At 52.8% G+C, this 14,784-nt stretch overlaps 1 protein-coding gene across 3 annotated transcripts in view; it reads right to left on the bottom strand.

Moving 5' to 3' along the window:
- Window positions 1-14,784, bottom strand: part of LOC140408416 (huntingtin-interacting protein 1-related protein-like) — a 235,419-nt gene that overhangs the window by 60,891 nt on the left and 159,744 nt on the right. The gene's annotated exons all lie outside the window — the stretch shown is intronic.

Genomic DNA, 14,784 nt, shown 5'->3' with positions numbered 1-14,784 from the left:
CAGTCTCAGCAGGCCATGGCCCAGTCTCTGCAGGCCATGGCCCAGTCTCTGCAGGCCATCGCTGAGGGCATCGGTGCCAGTGGCCATGTGCGAGCTGGCGTCGCACTGTCACAGACAGGGTTTGCCAACCCCCTGGGCTCCATGGCTGCAAACCCTGTCGATACCAGCACGGGCCTCCAGGACTGGCAGCGCCAGATGTCGGGGGGGCGTCGGAAGGCCAGTCCGTTCGCATCCCCCACCCATGTAGAGGCCTGGGGGCCATCGGGCACCCCGAGGGAGGAGGAGGTGGTGTGGTCCGTCCCGGCTCCCTCTGTAGGGGAGGTCCCGGTACACCGCGACACCTCGGTCTCCCCCCCCTTCCGTCCCAGGTGCATTGGGTGGGCAACGGGCAGGACAGGCTGGCAGCTCGCCATCCCAGTCGCCCGGGCCGCAGCCTGGCCCATCTAGGCCAGGACGCCCCAGGAAACGGCCGCCAAAGGGATCCAGTGTCAGAGGGCAGGAATCACAGGAGTCCACCTCCAGTTCTGCTGTACCATCTGGGGAACCACGTAGACGTAGTCAAAGGGCCCGTAAGGCCAAACAATTAGACACTGAGTAAGTTGGCACGGGTGCAGGGCACAGATGAGTTTTAGGGGCTAGGGCACGTGCATGAACTCCTTTGGTTATTAAAGTCAATGTTACACCTACAGAAGCTGCCTTTGTGCTCTGTCCAAAGCGTGCGGGGGTGTCATGTACGTTGAGCGCAAGTGTGTGTGTGAGGGGTGGTCTTACCTCAGCCCCAGGTGAGTCTGCCCCCTTCCCCCTGGGCCGCCATCAACATCCCCCGGGCAGAGGATGGGACTGTGCGCTGCAGTGTCACAGCCGCGTGCAGGGATGGTCCGGGTGGATGGTGGTACTGTGGCCATGTGTCAGACATACTCCAACGATGTAGAGCCAGGAGCTCACCGCAGGGCGGGTTGTCATCATCCTCCATGGCCTGCAATAGACACGCGTCCACCCGCAACTGTGTGAGCCCGGCCCGTTGTGCCGCAGGTGGATCGGCAATGGGAGGGGGGTGGTGTGCATGCGGGTGGGGTGGGTGGGGGGGTGAGGGTCCTGGGTGGGTGGTCGGCTGTTGCCATGGTGTGCGGTCTGTGGCCATACTACCCGATTCCCACGCCCATCTAGTCAGTGAAGCGGGCGTCTATCAGTCTGTCCCGTGCCCGCTGGGCCAGCCGGTAACGGTGGACAGCCACCCGCCTGTGTGTACCCCGTCTGCCCTGACCATTACCCCCATACCCCTCATCTGGGGAGGACTGTGCCTCTTCCTGCTGCTCCTCCACTCCGCCCTCCTCTGCCTGCGGCATATCGCCCCTCTGCTGGGCGATGTTGTGCAGGACGCAGCACACCACAATGATGCGGCCGACCCTATCTGACCGATACTGGAGGGCGCCCCCAGAGAGGTCCAGGCACCTGAAACGCATCTTCAGCACGCCAAAGCACCTCTCTATCACTCCCCTTGTCGCTACATGGGCATCATTGTAGCGGTTCTCCGCCTCATTGCGTGGCCTGCGTATAGGCGTCATCAGCCACGATCGCAATGGGTAGCCCCTGTCGCCCAGCAACCAGCCCCTCAGCCGGGGATGGCGTCCCTCGTGCATGCCGGGGATGGATGACCGCGACAACACGTATGAGTCGTGTACACTGCCTGGGTAACGGGCGCAGACGTGCAGTATCATCATGCGGTGGTCGCAGACCACCTGTATGTTCATCGAATAGGTCCCCTTCCTATTGGTGAACACGGCCCTGTTATCTGCAGGTGGCCGCACGGCGACGTGCATCCCATCGATCGCGCCCTGGACCATGTGAAACCCGGCCACGGCAGAGAAGCCCACGGCCCGGGCATCTTGGCTGGCCCGGTCCACGGGGAAGCGGATGTAGCGGTGCGCCATGGCATATAGGGCATCTGTCACTGCCCGGATGCACCGATGCACCGATGTCTGCGATATGCCGGACAGGACCCCACTCGGTGCCTGGAATGACCCCGTTGCATAAAAGTTCAGGGCCACCGTAACCTTGACGGACACGGGGAGAGGGTGTCCCCCGCCAGTGCCCCGCGGTGACAGGTGTGCCACCAGGTGGCAGATGTGTGCCACGGTTTCCCGCCTCATCCGGAGTCTCCTCCTGCATTCCCGGTCCGTGAGGTCCTGGTATGACTGCCGGGGCCGGTACACACGGGGCGCCCTCGGGTGCCTCCGTTGCCGTGGGGCCGCGACGTCCTCCTCCCCTCCTCGTCCTGTCGGTCAGGTGTCCCTCCAGCCTGGGCGGCTGCCGCCTGTCCCTCTGCGGCAGCCTGCGCCGCCTCTCTGGCACGCTCCTCCTCCTCCTCCTCATCCAGGGCAACATAGACATGAGCGGCTGCCGCCACGGCGGCCAACATCGCTGGATAATCGGAAAACATGACGGCCTGGTGGGGGGGGAGGGGAACGACGACATGTCATCATTGCCCATATCTCCTCCTCCCCCCAGCCAGGTGGCATGGACCGCATGGGTCCAACTGTTGGAGGCTGGCACCTGGCCAGGTGGACCAACTCACTTGCCCTCGCATCCCCATCCCCGGCACGGACCCCCCATCCCCCTCCCCGTCTCGGACCCCCCCCAACCTCCACCCCGGCACGGACCACCCATCCCCCTCCCCGGCACGGACCCCCCCACATCCCCCTCCACGGCACGGCCCCCCCCATCCCCCTCCCCGGCACGGACCCCCCCCCAACCTCCACCCCGGCACGGACCCCCCATCCCCCTCCCCGGCACGGACCCCCCCTCAACCTCCACCCCGGCACGGACCCCCCATCCCCCTCCCCGGCACGGACCCCCCCCCAACCTCCACCCCGGCACAGACCCCCCATCCCCCTGCCCGACACGGACCACCCCCAACCTCCACCCTGGCACGGACCTCCCCCAACCTCCAACCCGGCACGGACCCCCATCCCCCGCCCCGGCACGGACTCCCCCCAACCTCCACCCCAGCATGGACCCCCCATTCCCCTCCCCGGCACGGACCCTCCCCCCATCCCCCTCCCCGGCACGGACCCCCCCCCAACCTCCACCTCGGCACGGACCCCCCATCCCCCTCCCCGGCACGGACCCCCCCCCCCCAACCTCCACCCCGGCACGGACCCCCCATCCCCCTCCCCGGCACGGACCCCCCCCCAACCTCCACCCCGGCACGGACCCCCCATCCCCCTCCCCGGCACGGACCCCCCCAACCTCCACCCCGGCACGGACCCCCCCCCCCCAACCTCCACCCCGGCATGGACCCCCCCCCCCCCAACCTCCAACCCGGCACGGACCCCCCATCCCCCTCCCCGGCACGGACCCCCCCATCCCCCTCCCCGGCACGGACCCCCTCCCGGCACTCCCCCGGAGCCCAGCCTACTCTAACCACCTCCCCCCCCGCCGCGCACACACACACACACCCCGAGACACACCTCTCCTCACGCATTCAGACTGCAGCCACGCCATCGCCTGCCCAGAGCCAACCCCCCAGGCCGTCACTCACCTCCACACTGGTCGGCGTGAGCCTGGAGCACCGGGTCACGCCGATGAAAAGGAGGTTTAATTCTGGGGGGTCGGAGAATGACGCCCCTGATGTGAAATCTGGAAGACTGACCCCATCATTCGCATGTTGGAAATGAGGCAAGGAAGGAAAGTTTGAGAGAATTTAGCCGATTGAGTTTACTGATTGCCATTCAGCTTTTGAATTTTAAATCTTGAAGCAGGAAGATAGCTATTGAACTACTAAGTATGAACAAAGCCATTCCAGATTGGTCAGCTCAGAATGTACTTTGAATAAAAGCACGTCAAGCCACACAACATGTCATAAATTGAAGTGTGATCGGGCTTGCCTTCCTTTCCAAATTGTGCCGTGGGTCTGAAACATATCTGTTTGAAACACTGCGTTAATTACTTCCAGAGCGCAGCATTACAGAGATATCAGACTCCAAACTGTACAGCTACAGACACCACTTATCTGAAAACGTGCACACTGTAAATGTCATCTGAACAAAGCAGTCTTGTAAATGTGGGTCACAGATCAAAGCATCCATTGGAGTAATGACAGCATCAGACTACTTTAAAAAAGAGCATTTAACCGGGATTAGTGGGGAAACTATGCTAGACTCTTGGGCTAGTAAACTAGAGACCAGGGGCGAAATTCTCCCCCAACGGCGCGATGTCCGCCAAACACGGCGCCAATCAGACGGGCATCGCGCCGGCCCAAAGGTGCGGAATGCTCCGCATCTTTGGCGGCCTAGCCCCAACATTGAGGGGCTAGGCCGACGCCGGAGGGATTTCCGCCCCGCCAGCTGGCGGAAATGGCGTTTGTTGCCCCGCCAGCTGGCGCGGAAATGCGGCGCATGCGCGGGAGCGTCAGCGGCCGCTGACAGTTTCCCGGCGCATGCACGAGAGCGTCAGCTGTCAGTTTCCCGCGCATGCGCAGTGGGGAGAGTCTCTTCCGCCTCCGCCATGGTGGAGACCGTGGCGGAGGCGGAAGGGAAAGAGTGCCCCCCCGGGGTCAGATCGCCCCGCACCCCCCCCCCCCCTCCTCCCAGGACCCCGGAGCCCGCCCACGCCGCCTGGTCCCGCCAGTAAATACCAGGTTTGATTTACGCCCCTGGTCTCTAGGGGACAGGCAATTTCTGGGCGGGACTTCAGCCCATCCGGGCCGGAGAATCCAGCAGGGGGTCCCGCCAACCGGCGCGGCCCGATTCCCGCCCCCGCCCAATCTCCGGTACCGGAGACTTCGGCGGGGGCGGGATTCACGGCGGCCTACAGCCATTCTTCGACCCGGCGGGGGGTCGGAGAATGACGCCCCAGACTAATGACCTAGAAATGCGAGTTCAAATCCCACCATAACAGCTGGGGAATTTAAATTTAATGAGCTGTTTCATAATTCTCAATTAAGTAAATCCAGAATACCATAGATGTGAGTGTTTAAGGTACATTTGTAGCCTCATAACAACCCTCCAAAAAAATGGACTTGATTTATACATTGCGTATAAAAGTGAACTGCCGGTGTGCATGTGGAGGTTGCCATCTTTGTCATTCGCCATGGGGAATCTGCTCTGTGTGGGTATATCTTAAACTCCTGCGCATCTTCACAACACAGCCCATATTGTCCGCTTGATTCTTTATACCCAGCTATAAGATACTGATAAGTAAAACATCTATTTTGGGGGTGAAACATTGAGGCTGACTACTCAAGCAAGTACAGCAGGTCATGGCTGAAAAGGGAGGTCAACTTACATACCAAGTATATAACGTAACATATGCCATGTCAACTTACATGCCGTGATCTATGGTAAAAGCTAGCATCAGGCCGATGACCATGAAACTAGTGATTGTTTCAAAAGACCTACCTGACCAATAGTGTCCTTTGGTGGAAAAAGCCTTCTGTTCTCATCCAATTTGGCCTGTATGTGACTCTAACCCTACAGCAATGTGGTTGACTCTTAAAAGCCCTCTGAAATGGCCCAATAAACCACTCAGTTGTATTCATAGACAGCAGCTCATCACAATTTCTCAAGGACAATAGGGATGGGCAAAAAATGCTGGCCTAGCCACATCCCATAAACGAATCACCTGAAAAAATAACTTTCAATGAGTTATTACTGATGGTAAAATCATCAAGATTGAGATTGTGCCACACCCTCGATAACTCCCTCCCTTCCCCGCCCCGATAACAAAGTTGCAGCTTCGTGCCAATAAAAGAACCTGAGAGACCTGATAGTCCAGTCTAGGCAAATGTTTAACCAGGCCCACCCAACCTATCCCAGCACAATACAACAGTAAGAATTCTCTGCTGAAAATTCAAATGGCCCTTTTTTACAACCAAACAAAAGATTTTTATCTAGCACAAGCCCCCAACTGAAAACTCACTAGTTTGCTGATCTGATTTGTGTCAATGCTGCAGCCAAAGTCACTCCAACCAAAGCCACAATTTCTACATGTCCACTCATGTGGATTAGAGGAACATCGATATTTCAAAATCCTGCAATAAAACATGTGCATCGTCATCATACTTCCATCCAAGAGGAGCAATGTTGCTTCTATGGACATTGAGGGAATGAACTGAGACCGCACATTTGAGGAGGGATGTAGTTGCATTAGAGGCAGTTCAGAGGAGGTTCACTAGGTTGATTCCAGAGGTGAGGGATTTGTCTCATGAAGAGAGGTTGAACAATTTAGGCCTACACTCTCTCTCGAGTTTAAAAGAATGAGAATAGATCTAATTGAGGTATAAAGATGATAAAAAGGTACTGACAAAGTAGACATAGAGCGGATGCTTCCTCTTGTGGGGATGAGAGGTCATAGTTTTAGGATGAGGTAGCAGATTTAAAACACAGATGAGGATGAATTACTTCTCTCAAATGGTTGTGAACTTCTCCAGAGTGTGGTGGATGCTGGGACACTGAGTAAAGTTAAGGAGGAGTTAGACAGATTTTTAATTATGAATGGATTGAAGGGTTACGGAGAATAGGCAGCAAAGTGGAGTTGAGGCCATGATGGGATCAGCCATGATCATATTGAATGACGGAGTAGGCTTGAGGAGCTGAATTGCCTACTCCTACTTCTTATGTCATTGGTGGTACTCTAATGATGTGCACAAGAAAGCACTGACTATGTCGATTAAAGCGGAGCTTTCCATGCATGCCGGCCATTTGTTTTTTATGCAAAAGAAAAGTTTAAACCCAATGCCTAAGGCAGAATTTGCACATTGCAGAGGCATTATTTTTTATTAATCTTCACATCTGAATATAATTAGTGACAAAATAGTGTTCCTACTAAATACAATCCTAAATAAATAATTTCACCTTCTTGAATCTGCCAACATGTACCTCTAAATTGACAATGGGCATGATTTTGCGGTCCGGTTGGACGTGGATGCAAATCCCATAATGGCTGCAAAATACCGCATGGCGCCAAAAAAGAGATTTGCACTGGTGAGATTTCCGATCGTGATCTTCCCTGGCCTTTCCCGATGACACGATCAGGTTCACGCCCAGGAAGCCCGAGAACCTGATTTGAATGAATTTGAATGCATTTAAATCTAATCAGCGAGTTTAACATTGAATCTTCAGACCGCATTGAATCATCCCAACCACACGGGAGTAAATTACTACTGTTTTTTTGTAAACAGGAACCAGGAGCCATGACCTCCAAAAGGGAGGAAGGAGGTGGGTAAGTATTTAAAATTCATGGGTGCATATCCAGGAGTCTTAAGTGTAAAGGCCTGACAGCAATGATGTGCCCTCTAATATTTCTAAAACTCATGCTCATCAAACTAATTGGCCATCAGGAGTTAACCCGTCACAATATCAGCTGCCCACATTCTCAAAGTCAACGATATGGGTGAAAACTTTTTTCAATGATAAAAGGTTGGGTGCAGGGGATCAAGAGGGATTGCGTAAGCATAATTACCGGACCCAAGGCCTGCCATAAAGAATCCATTAGCCCTCAAGGTATATGTAAGAGCCCAGTTGACCCTTCCCATGAGGGATGGGCGACTAATGTAACAGCCTGTCAGAACCCCCATTGATGTTTCTATCAAGGGAGGGATTACCAGACGGGAGGTCACAGGCGAGTCTGAAGGGGCGAGGGTATTGACCGGGGCCGTTCAAGCGATGAAGTGGAAAGGGCACCAGACGTGTGAGTGAGCGTTAGCTTCCCGATAAGGCATAGGAATGGTTGCTTCCAGGACCGGGAGGACAAAGAGTGGGGGGAGGTTCTGAAGGTAACCAGCTGGGAGACCAACATGACTGCCTCTCTCTCTCTCTCTCCGTCTCTCATCCCTCACAGCTTTCTGAGAGATCGCGGGAAGGAGTCAGTGGAGCTCGCAATTCTGCTTATAACAGCACTGGGGTTTGAGGGTGGCATGGTGGTGCAGTGCTTAGCACTGCAACCTCGCGCCACCTGGGACTCTCCATGTGGAGTCTGCACATTCTCCCCATGTCTGCGTGGGTCTCACTCTCACAAGTCAAAAGATGTTCAGGGTAGGTGGATTGGCCACGCTAAATTGGCCCTTAATTGGAAAGAAAAAGAATTGGGTACTTAAATTTTTTTAAATAAATAACAGCGCTGGAGGAGCATAGACTCCAGCAGCAATGAGTGGCTGTACCCAGGGAACACACAGCGGCAAGAGGTCAGGGAGCCTCAGGGCAGGCTCAAGGACCGGACGAAACAGAAGCTGAACAGGGGGCTTGACGGCGAAGGAGACCGGCTCAGGTGTCCTTCTTGGGGCTGCCGGACAAATGTGCCACAGGGGACTCCGCCTCAATAGGGAGACAGTGCGGCACCTGTGCAGCATTCTTGCCAACAAGGCACCACATGGCACCAAGTGGAAAAGGAGGGATCGTTCCAGGGCTCAACTCGTGACCTGTGTGGCATTTCACAATCATTCCCCCACGAATGCATCCATGAGGTCACAGATGCAGTCTATGCCAGTGCATCGGACTACTTTACTTTCAAACCTGACCAGGCTCATCAGGACAAGATGCTGCAGGATTTGTCACCATAGCTGGTCTGCCACAGGTGCAGGGGGTCATTGATGTCACTTACGTGGCTCTACGCGCCCCATGGCATCAGGGAGTCCCCTTTTTTTAACAGGAAGGGGTTTCACTCCCTGAATGTCCAGATGGTCTGTTTTCATACACTCAGACTCTCCTGTTTCAGGAACCAGCCTGAGCCAGTTACTAACTGCCCTCATTAACTTGACTTGAAAGAATATGTTCATCATCGCACATGACATGGATGTGTCAGTGCACAATAACGTGGGATAATGAACTTGTAAAACCAGATTTTCCAGACAGCTCCCCACTCAACTTTCAATAAAACGGCACAGGTCTCGGCAAAGGGACCAGATAAGCTTGCAGGCATCTCCATTGAAATGGGAATAGTACAGCACTGAAACTCTTTCTATTTTGTGGAGTACCAGTAGTTATCAGCAATGATTAACTAATGTCACGTGGCTGAGAGCAAAAGCAATGTCATTTGGAAAAGATTCACATTCCTAAAATACACCCTTGCAGTACCTCATGTGATGTCTAAACTGGCCCATGCACCACTGCTTTAGGAGAATTGATCTGAATTGAGCTGGCTGTAGCTATTGCTCATTACAGTGAGTACTCGTGTATAGAAAACTAAAATATACGACGTTGTTTGTGTTATATAACACTGCCCCGACATAAACAAGAAAATACATTCTTCCAGAGGAGCTTAAGATGCAGGTCTGTTTCCAATGGATTGGCAGATGAAAAGCCGGTACCATTTTTGTTGTCTGCTCCATTTTGATCTGACTGCACCAGCATTTTTCCCCAAAGTTCCTTTCGCAAACAATATCTTGCCAGAACTATAGTCACGACCTTTGTGCTAATGCACTTAGGTGAAGTTGTGCATCAACAGTTGCTGAATGTAAATCAAAAGCCTTGATGTGCAATTTAAACATTCCCCTTCTCCGCTTGGATTCGAAGAATCTTGTCGGCTAACTAGCTGCTGGAATTTAAACCATTAAATATGCTGCCTGCCTTGGGGATAGAACCATAGGTACATATTTCCCTGGATTTACAAATCTAGACAGGATTAGGGAGCCAATGAAACGGTATATGTATATGAACATACAATAAAGAGGGACAGGTAAAGATTAGCTGCTCCATCAAGCACATCCATTTCAGAATGGTATGATTTTTTGCCCATCATCACTCTCATTTCCTCAAACAATATCCTAGGAAAAGCAGAAACAGTGGAATAAAGCCTTAGGCCAATTGAGGAATTTCTTCTCCAACTTCCAATCACAGTCAAGGTCGATGGTGGCCGCTGACAGCACCTGATGATCCATCTCCTTTTGGGCGTAGGTACATCGTCCAGTTTCAGTGCTTTTCTACATGCTTGTACTCGCTGCATATGTCAACAACTAGTACATTCTTGCATATAACATTTAGATACATGCACACACGCATGTGTGCACACCCACATGCATGTGTGCGCACACATGCGGCATGCACACATGTGCAGCATGCACAAGTACACAGGCACATATGTAAACACGCATACACATGTATGTGTGCATGCATGTGCACCTGCCCATGTGTGCATATATACACACGCATGCACGCACACGCGTACAAGTATGCACACGTACAAGTATACATGTGTGCACATACACACATTCCCTCACAAACACATAAATGACTCATGATTCTCCATAACCTATACGGTTCAAATAGTCTATCCATTAGGTGCATTCCCAACTATGGAACCTCTCCATGAACACCAGTGTCACACAATCCAACTGAAACAGCCCCCAATATAAAAGTGACTTAAGGGAGCTTGAATTTATTAAGGCACTGAAGAGTTGCTTTTCCCATAATAAGTTCTGTTTCCTATGCCAGCACGAAAACACTCATTAATAGCCTGTTATAAAAGCTGCAAAATTAATGACATGTTTGCTGTGAACTTAATGTGTAAATTAAAAATGTGGAAATGCTTTTCTCATAAAGTGTTGCGTTGTGTAATTTTATTAGGCCTATCTGCATCACAACTCTAATTACTGATTTACTTTCAACAAAACAATTCCAGCTATTGAGGAGTCCTCATCAACCTTTCAATGTAGAAAACGCATTCTAAGGTACCTCACGTGGCTGTCCCAAAGGTTCAATATGAGGATGGAAGACAGAAAATGTGATCCAAGAGGTGGATTTCATGGAGACTCTTAAAGGAGAGGTGGGATATGCGTTTGGAAACTCAATTCAAGGTAGAATACAGGGCGGCACGGTAGCACAGTGGTTAGCACTGTTGCTTCATGTGCCGGGGTCCCAGGTTCGATTCCCACTTGGGTCACTGTCTGTGTGGAGTCTGCACGTTTTCCTCGTACCTGCTTGGGTTTCCTCCAGGTGCTCCAGTTTCCTCCCACAAAGTCCTGAAAGACATGCTTGTTCAGTAATTTGGACATTCTGATTCTCCCTCAGTGTACCTGAACAGGCTCCGGAGTGTGGAGACTAGGGGACTTTCACAGTAACTTCATTGCAGTGTTAATGTAAGTCTGCTTGTGACAATAATAAAGATTATTATTATAAGATGTTGAGGGGGCGAACAGTATGGTTCAGCGCGAGATCTGGATTTTCAATAGACCTTTAATAAGGTGCTCCATATTAGACTAATAAAGAATGTCAGGGGACAAGTGGCAGAATAGATTGCTAGCTGGTTTCAAGACATAGTAGAAAATGGAATTAAAGGGTATCTACTCACAGTGGGTAGTGGTATTCCACAAGGACCAATTTATGTTATCTATGATGATGATCTATGATGATGATTTGGACTTTAGAATCAAAAATACACGGTGAGATTTATCGACCACCCCGCCATGTGTTATTCCACGTCAGAGGCAGCCCACCAGCGAATTTACCCGTCGGACCGTTGTCAACGGGCCGTTGACAGCACCCCTCATCGCCAGGAAACCCGTGCGCCGGCGTCGAACTGGAATTTCTCGCAGATGTGAACAGCCGGTAAATCCTGCCCACAATTTCTAAATTTGCAGATGACACAAACCAGGGGTGTAGTCAATGCTGAGGAGAACCGCAACAAATTAAAGAAGGATATCAACAAACTTGTTGAATGGGTAACTCAATGACAAAAGTTCAAGGCAGATGAATAGGGCAGTCACCTATTACTCGGAAGGTACATGCCTGGAGGGATTAGAGGAGAATAAAGGGGTCCTGGAGTACAAACATGTCAGTCACTAAAAGTTGCTAACCTTGCCTTGAAAGTAGCGAAACCAAGCACCAGGGTTTCTTTCTGGAGGGATAGAACTGAAAAGTAGGGAAGTCACACTAAGCCTGTATCAAAACTTAGTTAGACCACACCTAGCATATTTTGTCCAGTCCTAGCTGTCATCTTATTAAAAGGACAAGGTGGGGGAGAATGAGTGAGAGAACATTTACCACAATTATACTAATAATGCATGGGTGTACATATTAGGAGGGGATGAACAGGCTAGGTCTCTTGGCCGGGATTCTCTGATCCTGAGGTTAAGTGCTGACGCCATCAGAAACGCCATCCCGTTTCCCGACGGCATCAACATGGCCTCAAGATCAGCAATTCTGACCCCTACAAGGGGCCAGCACGTCACTGGAGTGAGCCTCACCGCTCCAGCTGCTGATCCTCGCATCAACTGGGCACCGCGGGGTTCGCATGCACAATGGCTCCCTTCTCCGCACCAGCCCCTGTAGCCCTACGCCATGTTAAGTCGGGGCCGGCGCGGAGAAGGGAGCCACTGCGCATGCGGACCCCGCGGCGTCCAGATAATGCCAGGATCAGCAGCTGGAGCAGCGATGGTCGCTCCAGTGCCGTGCTGGCCCCGTGTAGGGGCCAGAATTGCTGATCCTGAGGCCCCCCCCAGGGTCGGACCCCCTCTCCCCCCCCACAGGCCGCCCCCGGACCCTTCCACGCCGAGGTCCCGATGGCTATGAGCAGGTTAGAACGGCACCGGCGGGACTCGGATTTTTTCTCACGGCCGCTCGGCCCATCCCGGGCCGAGAATCACCTGGGGGACCCCGTAGAGCGGAGAATCGCTGTGACCAGTGCGAATCGCGCCATGCCGCCCCGACGCCGGGACATGATTCTCCGAAGAGCTGAGAGAATCCCGCCCCCTATCTCTCAAATAAACGTGAAGGCAGACCCAATAGCGATCTTTAAAATTCTGAAAGGCTTTGATAGCGTGCAGACAGACAGAATGTTGTGGGGATAGTGCACAACCAGAGGCCATCGATATAAGATGGTCACCAAGAAATCCATTTGGGAATTCAGAAGAAACTTCTTTACCCAAAGTCTGATGAGAATGTGGAAGTGGATCAAGTGAATAGATACATTTAAAGGGTGAGGCTAAACAAGAATATAAGGGAGAATGGAGTGGAGGATGGCAGAGAGGAAGTGACACCCATCAGTGCCAGCAAAAGATGCGAAAACAAGTGTAGTTGGAAGTAGATAGCAAGATATGGGTAATGAGGGAGACCACAAGTGTTCAGAAATGATCTAGGGTAAGGAAATTGGAGAGTTTTTGTGATGCCGATGGTTGTGGGTAGGGGAATACAGAAAGAGGGAGAGGTATGAGAAGAGGTGTGCAAAATTCAGAAGACAGGTAGCAAGGGGAGCCAAGACAAAGACGGCAATGACCTAGGATGCAAAGTCATTCAGGGCAAAGCTTGGAGGAGAAAAGGAGAGAGGATAATTTCTTGTAGAAGTGAGGTGATGTTTAGCAGGGTTATAGATGAGAAATTTAAAAGTTAGAGTGAGAGGGATGGAACAATATGAGTTACTCAAAAAGGAGAAGATTCTCCATTTGGGAGACTGTGGGTTGGAGTCTCATTTCAGCGGCTTAGTGCCGGCTCGAACGGAAAATCTGCGGGAGGTTTAAGATGAAAAAACCAGCGCCGACCCCTTAGCGATTCCGGCATCGGTGAGGGGCTAGCAGCGGCTTCAGGTGAAACTCCCGGCTCCCGCACTGAAAATGGCTGGAGAATGGCCGGGTCCTGGGCTACGCATGAGCACGGCTGACGACCTGCAGCGCTCATGCCGTTCAACATGGCGCCGGCCATGCGCGGATCGACCCGCCATCAGCGACCCCACAAGCCACCCCCCACCAGTCCCCCTGCCCTCGCGGACGCCACCCCGGCCAGTAGCATGGACCCTGGGCATGTGTTGCTGGACACAGTCCACAGCCGCCATGCTGGGTTCCCGACTTCTGAGCTCACACGTGTCTCGCATGGTCGGGAACTCGGCTCATCGGGGGCGGAGCGTCACAGGAGGGCCGGCCGATGATGCGTCAACACCATTGCAATGGTGCGCAACGCCATTTCCAAGAGGGCGGTGTGTAATTGACCACCGTCAAACTGGCGCTGGCTCTGATTTGGGCACCGGGGTCGACTCTGCGCCCAATCGGCGATTACGATATCAGCGTCGGGCAACGGAGAATCCCATCCTATGTTCTGCCGCCAGAGCTGAATTGCATTAGCTTTACGATCCCCTTGCGGTCGTAACACAGGATGCAATTCAGTGTTCCATGCCATGCAAAGTTATGCACGGTGTGGAATACGAGGAATTCCCGATATTAGACCCCCACCTGCAGAGTCCCGCGGCCGGCCACTACGGCAGGCCATCCCCGGAAATCGGCCCCCCCCCCCCCCACCACCAGGATTGCCGGGTGCCCCCACCTAATAATAGGGGGACCCCCCTGCCTAAAGGAACCCCCTCCACAGGCACCGCCCACACACAGACACCACCTCCCCATGCCCCCGACACAGACCCAACCCCTCCCTTCCCCCCCACCCAGAAAAGGGACTCCTGTCTGGAAGTCAGAGTGCAGTCCAGACAGGGGCTGTGCGAAGCATTATAGCTGTAATACTTATCTTGCAGCTCCACATGTCCATTCCTCGAAGGAGCACAACTGTGCCTGCGTCTGGTTCTCACAGATCCACTGTCTGCAATCCATTCATGGCATTCAAGTAGTAGTTTGTGATTGACAACTCATAAGAACCATCTGTAGCTTTGATCCATTCATATCCCTTCAATGGCTTAAGTGATGAAACCCCAATGTTTGTAAACACTGACCGCACCAAAGTTCACTAAGTGCATTCCAATCTCTCAAGCACTTACCTCTCTTTGATGTGGACAGTGGGGACTGTGCGGGCCGGTAAACAGATGAAATGGAGCATTACGACACATTTGCATTTATTTCCATGCTCCCGCTAGCGT

Source organism: Scyliorhinus torazame, chromosome 1 (genome assembly GCF_047496885.1).
Source record: "Scyliorhinus torazame isolate Kashiwa2021f chromosome 1, sScyTor2.1, whole genome shotgun sequence".
Classification (NCBI taxonomy): domain Eukaryota; kingdom Metazoa; phylum Chordata; class Chondrichthyes; order Carcharhiniformes; family Scyliorhinidae; genus Scyliorhinus; species Scyliorhinus torazame.
The sequence above is the reverse complement of the archived record's forward strand: the minus strand, read 5'-3'. Positions and strand labels throughout refer to the sequence as shown.